A 20,339-nucleotide genomic window follows, 5' to 3' on the forward strand; every position below is an offset into this window, starting at 1 on the left:
TAGGACTTTATGTACTTCAGTCAGTTCAGATACCATTTTCCTGCTGTTTTTTTTTTTCCCTATATTCATCTTCATCCACTCAATTATTGAGTTCCTGGGCATCTTCTGCTTTCTCTTTTGTGTTCCTAGCAAGAATTATCGGAATTCAAACATTTTCCCTTAAACAGCAACAACAAAAATCCACTGAACACATAAAACTTCACCTGTTGGGGTAAAATCCTCAGGGGCCCTAGAACTATATATACGGTACTCAATTAAAGACACAGAAGCAGCAGTAGTTAATGGTCTGTAATTGAAATCTCAGCTTTAAAATGTGCCTCCAGGGGCATTTCAACAAAGTCCAACTTAAAGAACTTTCACTGTGCCAAGGAGGTGCTCTGCTAAGCACGAGCACATTGGAAAGTCAAGTGGTGAGAGCCCACCCTCACCCACTGTAGGAGTCCGTGTGCATCGCTGCGGGAACTCCCGGAGCGCAAGCTGACACTGCAGCGACAGGGCGGAAGGAGAACTGAAGAGGCTCCGCACTTCTACGGACGTGGAGCACAAACCTCTGATGATGTGATGAATTGGGACTAATAGCAGGTTGAACTGCTGGAAATATTAGTCTGATTGCACATTGTTTAAGTAGAATGAGCCTGCTCTTCAGTGTCTTTTTTCCTTTCCAAGTGTGCCCAAATGTCAATTTGAGCCATTTTCCTAAGGAACAAACTAAATGGCCAGCAGAATATAGAAAACGAAAATGAGTCAAAATGGCCACAGAGAGAAGCAGACTCGGAAGCCACGTGTGAAATTTAGACCAACCAGCCTCTCCTCGGGATACTGACCCAGCCACCAGCCAGGCCCACTTCCAGCATTTAGTCTTGCAGGCAATCCCCTGTCGTTGGGCACCAGTAATTCAAGTTACCATGCTACCAAAATACGGCATTGGTTCCTTCATCCTGCATCTTCCTGAGATTCTTTACTACTCCCCAATCTTGGTCGTGCTTTCTTTCTAGAAGCGACAGAACCATATATATATATATTTGGCCGCGAAGTGTGGCACGCGGGATCTTAGTTCCCTAACCAGGGATCAAACCCGTGCCCTCTGCAGTGGAAGCGCCACAGCCTTAACCACCAGACTGCCAGGGAAGTCCCAACAGAATCGTTGAAACGGAGCAGGCTTTAGAGGGAAATAGTCTGCTTTTATGCTAGGTTCGCCTACCTACAGGGAGAGGATGTTTATTCCAGGCTCCTGATGTTTTTCCTTGCATCTAGAGAGACCTCACTCAGCTCATGTAACATCCCAACCTCTTTACTCTTTCACCACTCTCTGCCTCAGAGAATGAAAAGCAAATTATTTGAATGGTAACTTTGGGAAGAGTAAATAGGGCTTGCTAAGCTCAGCCCCTGCCGTGCTCTCCTTCCTTGAGGAATGGCCACAGTAATGCCCATATTCATGTCTTATCTTCCATGTTGGAAACTTTCCAAGGGGAGGGCCCCACGGGAGGAGACATGTCCACCTGGCCTGGCCCGATAGACCGGTCTGTTTCTGACCAGCAGCACTGGGAAGCCCACAGTTGCTGCCCTCCTAAGCCACATCATCCCTCCCAGCCTTAATCAGTAATAAGTATGGTACTCTGATCTCCGTCTTGCTCCTTGTCTATCTCTTAAGTGGCTTGGAACTCAGAATGATTTTTTAACTGTGTTGACCTTGCAAAGCTATTTTACTACAGTCAGCATTATCCACTCACATTTGTCAAGTTTTTGAACCTCTTGTTCCTCTTCTGGATGTTATTTTACCTACCTGGCAGGAATGTGAATATAAAGTGCCTAGCACAGGGCTTGGCCTTCAATTAAAGTTAACCTTCCTTTGCTTTTTTTAATTTTAATTTAGTCATCACCTGTTGTCTTGATTCCTTCTTCCCTTTAATTTCCTCCAATAAATTGGCTTCTTCTGTCTCGCATCATTGTCTTCCACACTTTCTTATTTCTTCTTTCTGTCTCTAGACACTGCCCTAAATCAACCTAAATTTAGTTCTTAAAGTGTGGTCCCAGAACCAGTAGCGTCAGCATCTTTTGGGAATTTGGTGGAAAGGAAACTCTCAGGCCCTATCCCAGATCTACTGAATCAGAAACTGTTGGTGGGGGGCTAGCAATTTGTATTTTTATAAGCCCTCCAGGTAATTCTGATGCATGGTCAAGGCTCAGAAGCAGAGGCCAACATCATTCAGTTTCTGCTCAGTTCCATGATTTGTCTCTCTGCCCACATACTTTTCTTTTTGTGCCTTACTCTCTTTGTGATTACCAACCATTTTGTTTGGTATCATTATCCATTGTTTCATACCTGAAAGCCCTGATACCCTCCATCTCCATCCAGAAAGGCGGGGGGGGGGGGAAGGGTGACCATTTGGCCCTCAAATGATTTAAAATTAGGATCTATGGGTCTCTTTTATACAGATTTTTTTGTCCACCCCAAATTATTATACCTAACTTATTGAAAATTTAGGCAACTCAGTTTGTTTTAATTTAGTTTACCAAGTTTTCATTTTCGAAGCCACTGTATAACATAAACCCACTCACAAATCTGCAAGCCTTTGCTCTGTGTTTTGTTTTTAACGGGTAAATAGAAAATCTCCTACCACAGGAAACTACAGTTAGCAATGAAAAAAACTGGTTTTCACAGCACTGGTTTCCGAACAACTTGAAAAGCATCAAGCAACTCAATTATCCTAAAATTGTCATCCAATTTGCTCTCTGTGGGAAAGCTAGTATTTTTATGTCATGAAGACCAAGAAATTATTTGCTTTCTGGAATATGTGAATATTTTCCTTCCTACCACTGCCGAATCTCTGAAAGAATATCTAGGGGCAGCAAGGATGGGATGGGCATTGGGACCAGGGGCAAGGGGAGGAGTGGTAAATGGGAGCTGAGAAAAAAAAAAAAAGATGTTTTTCATTTCAAATGACCCCCAAATGTCACTATTTAATTTGATGAATAAGTTTTAAAATTATCCTTTAGTAAATTTTAGCTAAGTCTAGGTACTTCAAATAATTGAATGGTTCAGGTACTTATTAACTTCCCTCCTTCCATTCCTCAAATGTTGATGCAAATTAATTTTCAATCAACAAAATTTATAGACATGCATGAGTCTATAATAAGTTAGTGTTCATGTGTAACATTTTGGGGAAATGTCATTCTTTCTCATGCCATTCATTAGGATGCATTTTGAGGGGAAGCAAGTCATCCACTTAAGTTGTAATGAAAAGCATTTAGTATTTATTAGTGTGTAGGAGTCTTGTTCTCAAAGGAGCATTTCACAGCTATTATTCATTCAATCTCAGTTTCCCTGGGAGGGAGGGAAAGGGTGCCCAGTGAGCCAGTCCATGAGTTGAGTCATTGTTCAGCTCCATTCCAAAGGACTACTCAGTTTCAACTAAACCCCTTAGGTTCAAGTTAAGATTCTCTGGCTAAGGCTTTTCTCTGTGATCTACTCCCACTGGAAACAGCTCAGACATCACTTATCTGGTCTCTGATCACCTTCCACCTACAAGACCCTGGGACGCATACATGGACAAGAAACCTTGAGGAACAAGAGCCTTCCAGGATAAAACAGCTGCATCTTCAGATTTCTTCTGAGATTCCCATAGTCCCCATGACAGCCAGATCTTACACCTTATTTTCAATATTCCAAGATCTTTCATTTGGTGATAGTGATGATAGAAGTCCTCCTTTCTGATTTTGTCTTCATTGGTTTCTATCTTTTGTACTTCCTTCACCTTACAGAAATGACACTTCTCATCTCTTAAGTCTTCTTTCTAATCCTAGCTGGTCAAGTTCCCTCTGGTTTCCCTTGCTCTACCAACCAGTCTGGACTCCAGGACGAGTTGCTTCAACACTGTCTTCTTGAACAGTCCTTCCACATGTTACCTTTTCTGGAGTCTTTCATGTTAATCTTAGCCTCTTTCAACTTCTTTTCCATCTCCACACCTAAGCTACCAAACTTTTGGGAAAGACTCCAAAACCATATCAAATACTTTTCCTCAGCAGTCCTTTCAGACACTCCAGTGGACTTTGTACAGCTTCACGCACGATGGTTACCGGTTTACCCCCCTAAAATGCCCCGTTGTTATTCCAGCTTCCTTATTCTATGTAGTTAACCTCGCCACTTAATGTTATCACGTCCTTTTTGGCCTCCCCCTTCAAATTTTCTTTGTATGTCCACTCTTTTCTTCCTCATTGTTCCAGAGGGAGCTGTGCCCCTTCTATATTCAACTTAGGCATCCCTTCAACCTTTTCTCCATTCCTTTCCTCAGCTCTCTGTCTCCTCTCTTCATCTCCATCTCTTGAATGCTTCTGTTAGGCCTACAAACACTCTCAGTATTTTATGAAAAACAAAAAGCAAGCAAGCAGACAAATGTTGGTCTCCTTTCCAGGGCAAATCTATTTGCTCCTGGACCTCTGGAAAACTGGCAAATGCCGCACTGTTTTATAGAAATCGCTTTCTTGGGGGCCACCAATGACCTCTAGTCACCAAATCCAATGAACTGTTTTATCTCCAGTTTACCTGATCTCTCTGACATGTCTGCTGTCACCAACTCACTCCTTGCTTGGCTTTTGGGACACCCACCGTGTTCTACCTGTGCCTTCTTTCCTCCCTTCAGGGATTCCTTCCTCTCCCAACTTATCGAAGTCATCTTCCACAGGTGCTTTCCCCAGACCTCTTTTCTCGAATCTCTTCTTGACTTCCTCAACTTCCACATTTTAAACTACTACTTCTTGTGGATTATTCCAAAAATCTAAATTCCAACTGCCATTGGACATTTCTACCTTGAACATTCTAGAGGAAGGTTTGCAAAACTAATTCTATAAAGGACAGCTAGTAAATGTGTTAGGCTTTGCAGGCTGTACGGTCTCTGTCATGACTGCTGAACTCTCGCTGTTGTGGTGTGAAGGCAGCCACAACACATAAATGGAAGGGCGTGTCTGTGTTTCAATAAAACTTTATTTATAGACACTAACATTTGAATTTCATAGAATTTTCATGTATTACGAAATACTCTTCTTCTTCGGAATTTTAAAAAATCATTTAAAAATGGAGAAGTCTTTCTTAGCTCTTAACAAAACAGGCAGCAGCAGGTTGGATTTGGCCCTCCGACCGGCTGGCCCATCCCAGAGGCATTGCCACAGTCACGTGCTCCTCAGCCATTTACTCCTCCTTCCCCATTGTGATACTGTTTCCTCTTTAAGGCTGTCTTTATTTTTGCTTTAAGTGAAGAGTTGTGTGCTGTGTAATTTCCTGCAGGTACAGACTTCTTCTAGAGTGGGCTTAGGAAAAACAAATATTAATAAAGTATTCCCATGTCCAGATAAGGAAGTTGAGGCCCAGCTTGGTCCTGTCGTAGAGTTGAGTAGCACTAAAGCCAGCATTAGACGACTCTTTGGACCAAGACTCTAGATGAATTGTCACACAGCGGTCAGTTACTATAATGTGGGTATATATATATATATATATATTTTTTTTTTTTTTTAAAGCAACTTCAACTTTATTTATTTTATTTATTTTTTGGCTGCGTTGGGTCTTCGTTGCTGTGTGCGGGCTTTTTCTAGTTGTGGCGAGCGGGGGCTACTCTTTGTTCTGGTGTGCGGGCTTCTCATTGCAGTGGCTTCTCTTGCTGCAGAGCACAGGCTGTAGGTGCGCAGGTTTCAGTAGTTGCAGCACATGGGCTCAGTAGTTGTGGCTCACGGGCTCTACAGCGCAGGCTCAGTAGCTGTGACGCACAGGCTTAGTTGCTCCGCGGCACGTGGGATCTTCCCGGGCCAGGGATTGAACCCGTGTCCCCTGCATTGACAGGCAGATTCTTAACCACTGCACCACCAGGGAAGTCTCTGTGGGTTTATATTTTTAAACACAGAAACCGAGAAGTAGAAAACCTAAGAACCTTGATTCTTTTCAGACCTATGATCCATATTGCATTCTAACCCATACTGCATTCTATCCATATTGCATTCTATCCCCCTTACAGAACGCTATAAGCACGTTCTCTCGTCAGTCTGACGGCTGGTTATGTCAGGCAGCCAGGAACTGGTGGAAGAGGGGAAGCAATGTTTACTAGAGCGATGTTCCACAGATGTCCATTTAAGGTTGAAGTAGACATCATCGTATGAGTAAAGAAGATCTAGATTACAAGTATCATAATCTCGATACTGGCAGACAGAGTTAAAGTCCAGTATTGCATTTAAAGAAAAAAAAAGTGGGACTTCCCTGGCGATCCAGTGGTTAAGACTCCCCGCTTCGACTGCAGGGGGCGTGGGTTTGATCCCTGGTCCAGGAACTAAGATCTTGCAAGCTGTGCAGCGTGGCCAAACAAAACAAAAGAAAATTTAAAAAAAAATAAAGTGAGATGAATTTGCTACTAGTTAAAAATATGCACAGAGAGAATGGATTATTTTCCTGTAGCTAATGCCTATTTTATCCTCTTAAATGTTTTGTCTCAGAATTCACCCAGAGTTCTGAGTTCTACGAAGAATACTGTAATATTCACTTAGTTTTTTTAATGTTATTAAGGTCGTAGATTCTTTCATAACCCCTTTTCCTACCTCTCCCATTTTAGGATTTTGAGGAATGAATTCATCCCTACTTCGTTCAGGGCTTAGATGTTTGTTTTTTTAGCCATGGGCCGATTTGGCACTATTTATTTTAACTTTCATATTTTAGATTATCTTGTTAATATATATTCCAATGGAAGAACTTTACGAAAAACCTAAATTACAAATGTTACTTTACTTTGTGAGAAAAACAAAGCAACCAACAAATACACAAGAATATTCAGCAAAGAAGTACCATTAGATACGACACCAATTGTGGTATAAAAAATAAACCCTGAATATGTGTGTGATTCTACCCTCATTCCAATTTATAATTTTTTTTTTGAAATTCAATGATGTTAACCTTGCTTTATTCTTCTTTCACTATTGTATTATAAAGTGACCCTGGAAGAATTTTGTTTCTTGAGACTGCATTTGATCATAAGCAGAATTTGGCCCTAATTAAAATGGGATTATTATGGGATACTATATCAAAGAAATGTGCTTCTGAGGTGGGTATTCTTTTACTTGTTTTCCTTTAATAGATATAATGCAGGCCAGAACATATTACCCCTTTCAAATAACAACTCTTTGGAAAACATGTCTGGCTTTGGTAAACAGACTTTTATGTTTGAATGGAGGATTAAATTAGCCTTATCCATTTCTTAATATATAGAGAAATACACTAGCAGAATCAAAAAAAAAAAGTCTAGAGTTTTGTTTTTGGAAGAAAATTACTTTTTGCTTATGTAGCTTTTGATTATTCAGTATATTTTGGTAAAATACTTTACAATAGGACATCTTGTGAAATAATTTTTGTAGTAGTTTTATAGAGTAGGCTAAGCTGCTGTAAGAAAAAGCACCCCAAAACGCAGTGGCTCGAAGCACAGTGAAGTGTGTTTGTCTCCCAGGTAACAGTGCAAGACAAGTGTCCCAGCTTGGTGGGCAGTTCTGCTCCAGCCAGTCACTGGGGACCCAGGCTGGCAATAACTCTGCCATCCACAGCTGGCTTGCAGGGTTGCTCTGGTCTAGGTGGCTACGTGGGGGAAAGACAGGGAGTCTCAGGCCAGGGAGATCCTCTTAAGCAGATGAGGCAGAAGTTCCTCGAATCACTTGTACTCGTATTCCATTGGCAAGTACCCACTCCCATGGCCACACCTAGCTACAAGGCAGACTGGAAAATACAGTCTCTCCATGTGCCCAGGAAGAGGGGAAAAACAGAAACGGTGTACAACTGCAGTCTCCGCATATCTCTGGTTATGAAAAATTATGAATTACCGACAACATGCATTTCAAAGTCTCTAGAACGTTATACAAAACACAATAAGATGTAAGAAATAAACAGGTTAATTTTTTTCTATTATGAAAATATTCAACAAGGTAAAAACCAAGTCAGCTCTCTTTGATTTTATGTCACCACGTCAAAAAGATTTTTTTTGTACCAAACACAGAGAGGAAATACCCAACTTAAAATAAATCATGTTCTAAAAGCTGGGAATTCATTTTCTCATAGAAACAATGTTCTAAAAATGGCCAGGTTCCAAAATTACTTCAAAAGGGCTCATTTACCTCCTGTGGTACATCTGCATTGAAAAGGCAGTGGAACGCAACACAGTAGTGTAGCACTCAAAACGTGAGCTAGAAATAATTTTTTAAAATATTTTTAATATGGAACTTAAGTTTAATTAGAGAAGGACGAGGTGAGGGCCGTGGGGAGTGGGAAATGAATACTTTAATGCAAAGTCAAAGCGAACTTTCAGACGTATTCTGGCAGTGGTTCTTCAGTTTGAAAACACACCAAAATGTGTTTTCCTCCTTCGAGGTTAATCATAAGCGAAATGAATATGCTTATCAGCCATGCATTACAGGTAGATTTCTGGAACAAAATGGGAGGGAGAATATAATGAACAGAGGTGTAGGAGGAGAGAAGTCCATAAGGTAACCAAGAAAGAGAAGGGAAGGGAGGAAAAATCTCACATGCTCACGTCTCTAGTCTACAAGGTATAAAGAAAGAGCTAAACAGAGGGAAAGACAAAGATGAGGGTGGAAGACAGGAACCAAGACTGACATAGGCATGATCTCTCAGGGGGGAAGGATGGGGACAACTTGGGATTGAGTCTTCCCTGACCCCATTTCCAGGAATTTGATTACTGACTGCAGTGAGGGTCTCAGATTAGAAGAGGCAGCATGCAAGCAGCCATGGCTAGAGAAAGAATGTTCGCGATCTAAGAGGAATTTAGGGAGTGACTGACTTCTATTTCTTCTTTTGTTAATTGGCACAAGGAGAGTTCGTGGTTTAAAATTAAGAAAAGGAAAACATATCAAAATGAAAATTAGAAGAATCTTCATGGCAGAAAAGATGCATCTGAACAGGGCCCTGATGAAGACACTCCTTTGCATCTTTGAAGTACAAATTTGTTTTCTTCTTTCTAGCTGTTCTATTTCATTACAACTTAATAGTTCCCCTACTGCGTACAACATGACTTCTGAAATGCTTGATCTTGAGTAAAACGGCAATTTTGAGCAGCTTGATCCGGGGGTAAGTCCTGTGTCTTAAGTACCGTGGAAGGCTGTTCCCCGGGAGGCTGACTGACTGCTCACAGACCACTGATTGCGGAGCTCACCAAGGGATGTGGTTTCTCTCGCTTGACAACCACACGTACTATAATCAGAGAGACATGACATGGGGCTCCTCTGAAATTACCTCGAATTGCCTTCCAAGCAGTACTTGGTCTAACAGTGGCTCTGGCAATAAGGAACCATCGCCATGGGTATCGACAGCCCACCCAGCCTTTCTGAAGCCTGAGTACGAAAAAATGATTTAACTTCGGAAAATGAAAGCACCATTTGAAAATAAATACAAATTCTCAAATTGGCTGCAAACTATTTAATCAAATGCCTTTTGTGGTTTCAGAGAATATGAAGACAACCCCAAACATGTTGACACAATTTCACAAATTTCTCTTATCCCAGCTTATTGTTGTCTTAAGTATTTTGCAGAGAGATACAAGTTTATGAGACAAGGAATCGAAATGAAGGTTAATAAATACAAGTGTTTGTTTGTATTCCATCTTGAGTCTTAACTCTGAGCCTAATTAGCTGCGTTATCTTGAGCAGGTCCTCAGACATCTCTGGATTTGATTCCTCAACTGGAAATCGAAGGGATTCGATGAGATGAGCTCTAAGACCCCTTCCAGCTCGACAGGCAGTAATTCAAGTTTTTTCAGCTTCAGCTTTGCCGTGACAGGGGACTTTACTGGGTTTTGGGAAGATGGAGCTACTGCTTCATGCCTATGCAATACTGCCCTGAACAGACATGTCACAGCTGCTCTGGTTCCTTCTGACAGAGGCTGCTTGGATGGGCGTGAAGCCAGTGAAATTCCAGCAATAAAGACTTTTGGAAAAGCTGCCATGTGACTCTTAAGGTTTTCCACTATAACCTGATGACCCTCAGCCAACTTTACAAAGTGATGAACAAGCATTCCCAGTCAACAAAAAGAAACCCTTCAACCATGGCTCAGCCCCTCCCTGCCACTGGAGCTCTCACTCAGAACGCTAATGCCAAAATACTGGTTTACCAGTATTTTTCATTTGCAGTAATAACCTCTGAGTAAGGAGGTTTATCAGCAGAATGGACCCAAAACAACAAAAAACTAAGTTCATGAAGAAACTTTTCTGTCTCATATTGGCCCGCCTGGTACCGGTGCTCATTTCTGAATCATCCCCAGGGCATCAGTGCCCTCCCTCCCGCTCCTGAGAAGCTAGGTTTCTGATCTCACACTTGACTCCCTGTCCCACCATGAGACAGATTCCGGAAAGCATCTCACTAAAAGATCAGGCCTCTGACCTGAAACTTCTGATTTCAATAGTAAGAGTAAGGATAAAGGCTACCTTGAACTGGGGCCTACTCTAGGTCAGATCACTCTATTTGGTAAACATTCTTTTTTTTTTTTTAATTTTATTTATTTTTTTATACAGCAGGTTCTTACTAGGTGCCTATTTTATACATATTAGTGTACGTAGGTCAATCCCGATCTCCCAGTTCATCCCACGAGCACCACCACCACCACCACCACCATCACCAACACAGGCAGAAACTGAGGCCCAGACAGATAAAATAAATTGCCCAAAGTCAGCCCCACCGGCCCCACCCTAGATGCTAATCCAACTCACTTCACAGCTTACCTGAAGCCATCTACAGGGCTCTGTCCTCTGGGATGGGTGAGAGTAGCCAGGAGGATGAAGAAGGGTTAGAAACTGACAACCAGCATTAGAAGACTTCAATATATTTCATCCTCAAAGAGTCTATCCTTTTGATAGCTGTCCTCACTCAGGCTCGGGTCTCTGAAGGTCGCTCTGAAAAGTGCATTAATTTGCTTTTCATTTATCTAACAAAGACTCACTCAGGCACCTCTTACATGCACAGTAACTACTGAACCGGCTGCTGGAGAGTAGGTCTGAAAGAAGAGGAGAGCACTCCAAGATGCTGTCCTCGCCCCAGGAGGATTAGAGTCCTGTACGCAGCCTGTCAGACCTCTTTTAAACCCATGTAACCTCCCAATGCATCTTCTCTTCTGCCTATGTTACCTTCTGCCGACATTAAGAAACTAGAATTATTAAATAATTCTAATTAATAAATAATTAAGAATTATTTTCTCTCAATTTTAGAAATTTGAATTTTAATCATTCATGTGAATTTTTCACTATCTCTAAAATATACCCTAAGGATGTCCTTGACTGCTCACAGTAAACTACTGGTTATGTGCAAAGTAGTTCTTCCCCCAAATCACCACTTCTTCCCTTTTCCAACTCCAGCCTATTAGAAAAACAGAAATTAAAACCACCTGCCTTGACTGACACTGCCATGGGGTCCCCAACGGTTTCCTTTTTCTGCATAACACCCAAGCCTGGGGGTTGATTGCTAAGGACTGGAATTTTAGCTCCCATATTTCATTTTGTCTTGCTCGTTTTGCTTTTGTTTTTAATAACTCCTTTTTATCCCCTTATTTGCTTCTACATCAAATGGCCAGACAGAACTAGACCCCTTACCTACATGGACCCCCAGAGTACAATCACAATTATTCTTTTATTACAGGAGTAGGGAAACTGACATGCTACTCATCTTTGATTAATTTCTGACACTTGGTTCTAATAAACAGTGGTTTTTGTTTTAACCAACACTTCCCTAGGGAACAGCAGGGGCTAAAATTAAAACACAGAACCAAAAAACATCTCTGCCCTGAGGAGAATTAAAAGATTTCCTTCTTTTGACTTACTCTCTGAAGGTACCCGGGGCTGAATTGATTATCTACTTCTGTCTAGAATCACTGAAGTATTATGCAGTTTTTTCTGCAGTTTGACGTGCTGTTGTGACCCCTATTAGTATGGGGACGTCCCAGTTTTGAGGGCAACAAGTAACACGGGCGTTCTTCATAGGGCATCCACTCTTCGTCCATTTATTTGTTATAAAGCTCTAGTGGCCCATATTGCTCACAGGATAATGACGTTTTTGGAAACCAATGCTTAGAAATCAATATATAAATTGAATGCTACGAGTGAAGTCACAGAATAAGGTAAAAAATAAATAACAGAATTATATTCACTGAATATTATGTTCGTGGTACAAATTAAGCCTAACTCAATTTTCTTTTTTTTCCTGGATTTTTTAGTTGGATTTTTGAACTGCTGTTTGGGTCATTATTAGAAGCTGGAGCAAGCCTATAATGCCATGTCTCTTCTCTTTCTGTGACACCAATTATTTCCATTTATGATGCATATATTCAGAATATTAGAGCTAGATGTGACACACAAGGTAATTCTAGAAGCCCCTGCTGAAAGAACAATGCAGCCCCACCTGGATGTCCGGCCCTCTTGGAATAAATGCACGGAGGGTACACAGGGAACAGTGGAAGAGGAAAGACCTCTGTCAGACCACGCTTCCACCTTAGAAAGGTCCAGGAAGGCAAAGGGACTCACCCAGGGTGAAAAAGCTTATTAAGCAGAAGAACTAGCACTCACTGGGCTATTTCCTAGCATGGTCCCTTACCTGGTAAAAGACACGTAAGACCAGGAATGTCCTTGAAAATGCACACTGTTGTCTTCGTCATAGTTTACCTGTGGGTTATGTGCCCAATTTGCTTGTAAACTGACTTGGAAACATCAGTCATTCTCCAATAGTAGGTTAACTTATTTTGCTGGGTGAGCAGTCCATGACGAGGAAGCTGCGATGCTGCCGGGGCTGCCTGATCGTCACTCCTCAGCCCTCACCCGCAGCACGCTCTGGGCACCAGGTGAAAGGAACCGGCCTAACCCAGACCTCAATTTGCAATTCCCTTCTAATCTTTGCACCCTGAACCTTTGCCAGTTCTATGCTGCATTCTCTCAGCCCTTTTTGAGTCTTGCCTCACTCTAATTACAGTGGTAAAGAGTACAGATTTTGAAGTCAGACTTCCTGGGTTTGAATCCCAGCTCTGCCGCTATCTAATGATGGACTCTTGAGTAAATTACTTAATCTCTCTCCGTTTTGGCTTCCTAATCTATAAAATGGGTGTACTAGTATACCTGATAGGGTTGTTGTATTTAAAAAGTTATTATATGAGAGGTATTCAGAACAATGTTTGGCACAGAGTATACTGAATGGGAAAATTATAATTATTGGCTTTGTTTAAAGTATATTCTCACCTACAGGCCTATAGATGATGATGATAATATAATAATAATGGCAACAACAACACTTATGTACCAGGCACTGTGCTGAACGCTTTACACACATTATTCCAGTTAATCACAGTAAGTCTTTACGTGCTACTAATATTATCCTCTTCTCTCCTACCCCTTATTTTTTGCAGATAAGAAAACTAAGGTCTCAAGTAGTAAGAAGCAGAGTCAGGACTTGAACCAAAATCTGTCTTGGTATCTTCCCAATCTTTCTGAGAAAAGAGGCTTGGAGTTCTTTGAAAGTTCTTTTACTTAAATGGGTTGCCTTACCTCCCATACAGGTCAGGAAGACTGAAATCCCCACATAGGCTGAAGGGCAGCAGCAGGAAGGGAAGGGTCTCTCCTGGAAGATGTCAGTCATAAGACGATGACACCAGTAATGTCTTAACCTGCCCACCCTGCCTTCCACCGTGTCACACGGCACCCATGTGGGCTGTACCGCTGAGGCCACCCGGACCCCTTGCTTATTTGAGTACAGTATTAGAACACGTTCTGATTCCAGCCAAAGTGGTACTATTTGTTATCTCAGTGTCAGTAGTTCTGGGGAGTCATTTATTTCTACCCCAGCCTTAGGGTAAAGGGAACATCTCTTCCTTTCCCAGATTGGAAAAAAAAAAATTATGATTTTCCTCCCTTCCTTCAGAGCCTATAATAGCCAGTATTTTGCACTCTTGCCTCACACTCACCTAGTCTCAGTTGTCAATGTATCTTCCATTAGTCTAAACTGGCGTCTTCAGCGGAAGGTCTGGGGCTGAAGGACCAGGGGAGAGAGAGAAGGAAAGTGCCCAAGTTTGCTAGGGGAACACCATGCACAGCCTTGTCCCTGCTCCTGTACCACCTGCCCACACGTGTATCTCCTCTGGGGCTCTCTGCCCCCTTTACTCCCACACTGTACCCCAGAGCCTTCACCCAGCACCTCCCAGAACAGCCTTTGGGTGCTCCCCTGAAATGCAGGTGAATCAACAGCATGGCCTCTGTTTTTCCCTAAGACCCACCAATAGCACCCACGCTACACCTGGCTCATGGGGCTAAATTTAGGAAGGGGAATAGCATGGGAAGGATTTTTACTCTACTCCCTTTCCCCACACCCACCATCATATTTAGCCGTCAAACTATTAGAAGGTGTTGCAAAGCTGAAGTTGAATGTTTGTTATATTAAGAGTGGTGGAAAAAAGGATCTGAGGAAAAAAATATATATATATAAAACTGAATCACTTTGCTGTACACCTGAAACTAACACAAAATTGTAAATCAACTATAATTAAAAAAAAAAAAAAAGAGTGGTGGAAAAGCTGTTTGAAGACAGACAAACACAGCTCCAGCGGCCAGGGGAAATAGAAACCCTAGTGGGCAGCTGAGGGGCTGACAGAGGAAAGATAAGCAAGCAAGTACATTTCTAGGGCCAGTGGAAGAGAACAAAGGGGGAGGTTAGCAAGTGGCCTCAGACATAAGCCTTAACCCAAAGGTCCCCTTGTCCCATCCCAGCCTGTCTGGATCTATCCTAAATTTTCCTAACATCCTTAGTTCCTTCCTTACTGGGCACTTCGCCTCAGTCACTGAAGCCACCACCAGCTGCCACTGCTTGGCACAAAAGGTAGGTGAGGAGAGAGGGAGTTCCCAAGCCTGTGCTGGAAGAAGAGACGGTCTCCGCACATCCCTAGTTGTGCTCTGCGCATACTTTCCTTTAGAGACAAGGCTGCACGTGGTGCTTGGTCTCCGCAGTACTTTTAGTAGTATGCTTCAGTTGTTACAGGATCCTTAAGGGCTGGGTGTGGAGCTCTAACCTATCCATATATGATGTGTCATGGGTGCTGTCGGTACCCTTCTCAGATCCCTTCCTTGGGCCAGTATGTGCATCCCTAGCTGCTGTGAGTGTTGGTTGCTAAATGCAGCTGCCTCTCTCTCAGAGAACCACCTGTACCCTTGGGGGGAACGGGAGGTGCCTTGCATTAGGGGTTACCACCAACCTACAGCCAATGAGTGACTGATAATAGGAGTGCAAAAGGCCAATCTCTTTGCCCCAAGGAACCAACTCTGTGGTCCAATTCCTGCTCTAGAGTTCCCCACAGGATCATGCTAAAGCTGGTCTCCAGCTGAGGCCTTGTCTTGTCTTTGCTTTTATCCCCCTTACCCTATGCTACCTCCCTCGTTCCCCTTCTCCTGAGGCACACCCTCAATAAGTCACTTGCACAAGAATCCCTGTCTCAGGCTCTGCTTCCAGAGAACCTGATCTAAGACACATGCTCATTTCATGTTTATTAGAGGTCCTTTATTGTCACCAGAGCAATACATCTCTGAGAAAACCAAGGGTGAGAAGAGGAACAGCTTGACAGGACCCTAAGCCAAATTTGGACATACAATGCAACTCAATTTATAATATTCCTGGGCCTACGCCTAAATGAAGATTTACTTATTCATACTCTAAGGTAATTTTCCTCTTTCTACAGAATAGAGTTATTATACTTATTAAAAGAATTAGATGTGGAGCATTTATTATTAATCAATACATTTGTTACAATTCTTTCAAATGTGGCTGGATGATTCTAAATTATTTTATAATAATTATTCTTACTATGGTCATATAAATCTCACATTTTAAATCAGTTGTTGGGTTGTTTTCCCTCCAAGAACTATAAACTCTGTTACTGTGGATGATTGGGTCCCTGATAACGAGGCTCTGGTTAATCCAGCAGTGTTATAAACAGATCAGATTTCCAGTTTGCAATTAATAAAAATATAATTAAACCCATAAAGGCAAAGCAGAAGATACTTTAATCTTTCTGCTATGATTCAGCAGTCATATCGGGGACATCATTATAAACCTCAATTATAGCATTGGAGAAGTGTAGGGCGATTGGTGAGTGGCATTCAGGTGGAAAGAATGCCAGACAGTCCAGATTTTACTGCACGTATTTACAAAGATGCAACTTCTTAACATCAGGCACCACATTCACTGTTTTTCCCCAGTATTTGGATCCTAGTATAGGCTCTTGTGGAGGCCCCCCATAGTTAATCTCAGCTGACTAAATCCATTCTCCTAGCCTACAATTAAAAAACCAAGACTTTCATTTTCGTGGGATTATCCTCTCAGAAAACTTCTGCCTAAATAAGAAGTCAATCATATTTTAAATCCTATTTCTGAATATATTTGTATTTATTCCTTTTGGTATAAACTGTTATAGTTTCCATTTATAGTTTATGCTTTATTTTCTTTCTATATTGTACTTTGCTATTTAACATAATAAAATTTTAATCACCCTCCTGCTCCATCAAATTATTGGAGGCTCCTTTAAGGAGTTATTTATGATTTGGTCTCTAAACATTTTATTATTTTTTTAACAAGAAACTATCATTAAGTAAAAAATTCCTACAGATCTGAGAACTGTTGGTTGTTTCTAAAAAGGCCCTTTATGTGGGTCAAATAAATCACAATATTTATAGATCTTTGCAGTGTTTCAGTACGTGTACAAGATTTTCACTAGGAATGGTGAAGAAAACCACATTTAATTGCTTTCTACACACATATACTGAAGAGAAGAGGAGAGATGATTTTTTTTTCATTCCAAACTTGTCAGTAACAGTGACTAAATGCAGGCTTGGTAAGATAGGCTGAATAACTTTAAATGATCCCATTTGTACAAATTTTAGTATATGACTTCAGGCTTCAAGGTAGCCTTGATATCACAAGATTGTTGCTGTAACTCCGGCTATTACATCTGTGTTTCAGGCAAGAATAGTGCTTGACTCAGCCCTGCTCATAAATGAGGACACACAAATGAGTTTTCCTGGAAGGCCCATATCCACATGGTCAACACTTAGTAACCCCTATCTGCAAGGAAGGTTGTGAAAGAAAACTTCTCACTGGGCACAAAATCAGGTTTCCATTACTAAGAAAGACGTGGAGAAAGGGAATGGGATGGGCAACTAGCATTATCTACCTAATTTTCTCTTTTAGCATCTCTTTCCTCAGATGGCCTGTGAGCTCATATTAATATTAATTTTGTCATTAATTTTTGTAAGCCCAGAACTAGCACAGTACAATATTTATTATGTTTATAAATTAATGACGAAAATGGAACTCTCAGCTCGTTATAGGTTAGAAGGAAGAAGATCCAAGGCAAGTATAACAGATGAGTAGATGACATGAATTTACTGCATTTTTACTATCATTCATTCATTTAATTGTTATTTCAACTAATATTAATTGAGTTCCCAGTCTGAGCCAGGCCCTGTGTCAGGCATGGAGGGTAGAGCGATAAATACAACAGAGCCCCCGGCTTTAAGAAGGGGGTGGGGGGGCGAAGTTGGAGGACGATAGTGAGGGCTCCACTGGTAAACAAGCAATTTCAGGGTCACATGGTAAGAGAAGTGAGGAGTGGTCCTGAGCCACCGTTTGAGGTTAGTAAGCTGTAAGTAGTCTGGGTGAAACACAGAGTGGGGAAAGAAGCAGCGAAAGAGAAGGGAAGATAGGTGGGACTAGACAATAAAGAAATGTGTAAGTTATACTCAGAAGTCCATAATTTACTCCTTCCAGCACACATACCTACTTGTTTCTGACAAAATGTTTGTTTCTCCCTTGGACTTCCTCATGAACGGATTTCCCGACACGTGGCCCTTAACAGATCGGACCCACTGACAAGCTTCTTCTGGCCTAACCTGTAGTCACAACTGTGTTCCATGAGCCTTATCTGACATGGTACAACTGTCTTCCCAGCACCCCATCTTACAAGGTGGTGTTCCCTGGTGGGCCTGTTTGGGAAGTGTTGGTCCAGATACATATTTCTCAAGCTTAGCAATCTGATTCCACTGACACAATAAAGAAAAAGTTGCCAGGGATTTCCAGAGAAAGGAATTTATCCCCATATGTTTCTCTCCCTTCAGATTCTCTTCTTTTCTGAATCCATCCTCTCAGATTCTTTTCTTGAAAATCAAATCTGATTACATCACAGGGCTTGGAGTGCATGAATACTCACTCATCTAGTTAGGTTACTTTCAGGGAATATAATTAGAAAGCAGAAATAAGGGTTGTTTACAAATCCTGCCAAGGACATTTGGTGTGATCTCAGGAAGGCTTAACAGGGATGTGATTATGGCTAAGAAAGCTCAAAACAAATTATACTATATGCTGAGGAAAGAATGCATTAACCACATGGGGCTGAGGTAGGGAAGAGATTTTTCTGGGTTTATCCAGGCTGGACAGAGGTAACTTCACTGACTTCTGCAGCCACCAGTAAGGCACACTCTGATTCGGAGGTGGGGATACCTTATCAGGTACCTGGATCCTAGTGCTTTCCCTAAATAGTGGACACAGATATTCAATCATAGCATATTTCATCTGATTTAAATGCTGGTCACATGAAAGGTAGCTGTCATGAGTCAGTCAACTTGTTCACCTCTGGATGCATGATAAAATCGAGGTCAGGACCCTCCTGGTGACCAAGAGAGACTAGATTAAGGTTCTTCTACTTGGTAAGATCCTGAGTCCTGGTTTAACAATAGCCACACTCCTTCCTGTTATCACTCATCCCTGTTTCAAGACCTCCATAAAAGAAGCATGACTATGGCAGATTCATTTTGTTGTGCAGTGGAGGCTAACACGACATTGTAAAGCAACCATACTCCAATAAAAGTTAATAATAATAAAAAAAAAAGAAGGATGACTATCACAGCAGAAAAAGGGAGGAAGGTCGTAAAAAAGAAGGAGGGGTCAACATTGGCAAATGCCACAAAGGGCACCAGAAGATGGGGACTGAATTTTTCCATTAGATTTGGCAATTAGGCAGTGACTGGTGTTACTCAGTGGAATTAAAGGTTGACAAAGGAATGAGAGCTTAGGAAATGTTAACATTAAGGCTGGAAAACTCCTCAGGGAAGAGGATCCATGCCCTACAGAGTCTCTTAAAAAACGTTCCCTCGGGCTTTACACTTGAATCATAGAGAACTTTTCTTGTCCCCAAATCCTCCAAATGTAGATTAGCCAAAGTGAAGTCTTACCATCCCTCTCCTCAGTTCACCTCTGAGATAGAGGAACTAATGAGCTGTGTAATAACTAAAGGTCAAAATAAAAAGAGGAAGAAACAAAAAGCCTACAAACCCAAACTCCAAACAAAACAAATCAAGCCCTGAGTAAGATGAGCGGTAACAAGTTGTGCTTCAAATGTAATATTCCCATTTCGATGATTAAAAAAGCAAAAGAGCAAAGAAAAAAAAACCCAAAAACTGAGTGTCTGGAGAATCAAAAGGGACATTTTATAACTGGAATGCTTCCTTGCACCTCATCCTCATCCCATTTCCCTCCAAACTGATAGCTGTTCCTGAGTTGTGGGCTTGTGTGAGCACAAGTCTGGCCCAAAGACTGGATTCTGTCTGGTGGCTAGAGTAATCGCATGCCGTAAAAAAGAGGTGGAATGGTGAAAACAACACACACATCTGCGTTTCCATATGAAAGCACTGCTTTCCTTCATTGACAATTTGCTATATTTAAAGGTAGATGCGTGTGCATATGCGTGTGCGTGTGTGTGTGTGTATGTGGTGGAGTGGGGAGCGGTTTTCTGAATCTGAGTCCAGCTCTTTCTAAACTGGGTTACTCACGTCTGATTCATTCGCTGTGTTTTTCGTCTCCTGTCTCTGTCACTGCCTGCTGCTGAGAAGGGGGTCGCTGAATCATTGCCACTCCAGATGAAAAGCAATTCAAACCCAGTCCTGAGGGGATGGAAGAGCTTTTTTTTTTTTTTAAAGCGTCCTTAGAAAAAGCCTCCTACTTTCCGGGGTGACGGTGGAGGGCAGTTTTGCAAGTCTCATCCCCAGGCTATGGAAGATTTTGCTCCGTGAGAGTCAGCGAGGCACCGGTCATCTCACCATTTTTGGCTTTCAGGTCCACGGGCCTCGGCTGGCTGGGGGTGTGCGACCGGCCGGGTGGCGTGGGGGCCGTGCCGGGGGGTATGGGGCGGGGGACCGACAGCCCGAGCGGCTGCGCCACGCTCCCCGCCGCTTTAAAAGCTCCCACAATGCAGCGCTGGCGTCCCAGTTCCGTTACACTGTCTCCCGGCGCGGGCGAA

General features: G+C 42.1%; 1 protein-coding gene across 7 annotated transcripts in view; it reads right to left on the reverse strand.

The window, feature by feature from the left end:
* LMNTD1 (lamin tail domain containing 1) overlaps positions 1–20,260 on the reverse strand; it is a 465,704-nt gene extending 445,444 nt beyond the window's left edge. For 6 of the 7 annotated variants that reach the window (XM_029206166.1, XM_029206167.1, XM_029206158.1 and 3 more), the window contains exons 1-2: positions 19,873–20,260; positions 10,750–10,920 (exon numbers count right to left, since the gene is read on the reverse strand). The gene's annotated coding sequence lies outside the window, so the exon portion shown is untranslated. Of the gene's footprint in view, positions 1–10,749; positions 10,921–13,967; positions 14,033–19,872 lie in introns of all 7 variants that reach the window. The other variant, XM_029206161.1, reaches the window with a different exon arrangement.
* Between the last annotated feature and the right edge of the window lie 79 nt (positions 20,261–20,339).

The sequence above is a fragment of the Monodon monoceros genome, unplaced genomic scaffold, assembly GCF_005190385.1.
Source record: "Monodon monoceros isolate NGI ecotype Baffin Bay Population unplaced genomic scaffold, NGI_Narwhal_1 Super_Scaffold_6, whole genome shotgun sequence".
NCBI classification, from domain to species: domain Eukaryota; kingdom Metazoa; phylum Chordata; class Mammalia; order Artiodactyla; family Monodontidae; genus Monodon; species Monodon monoceros.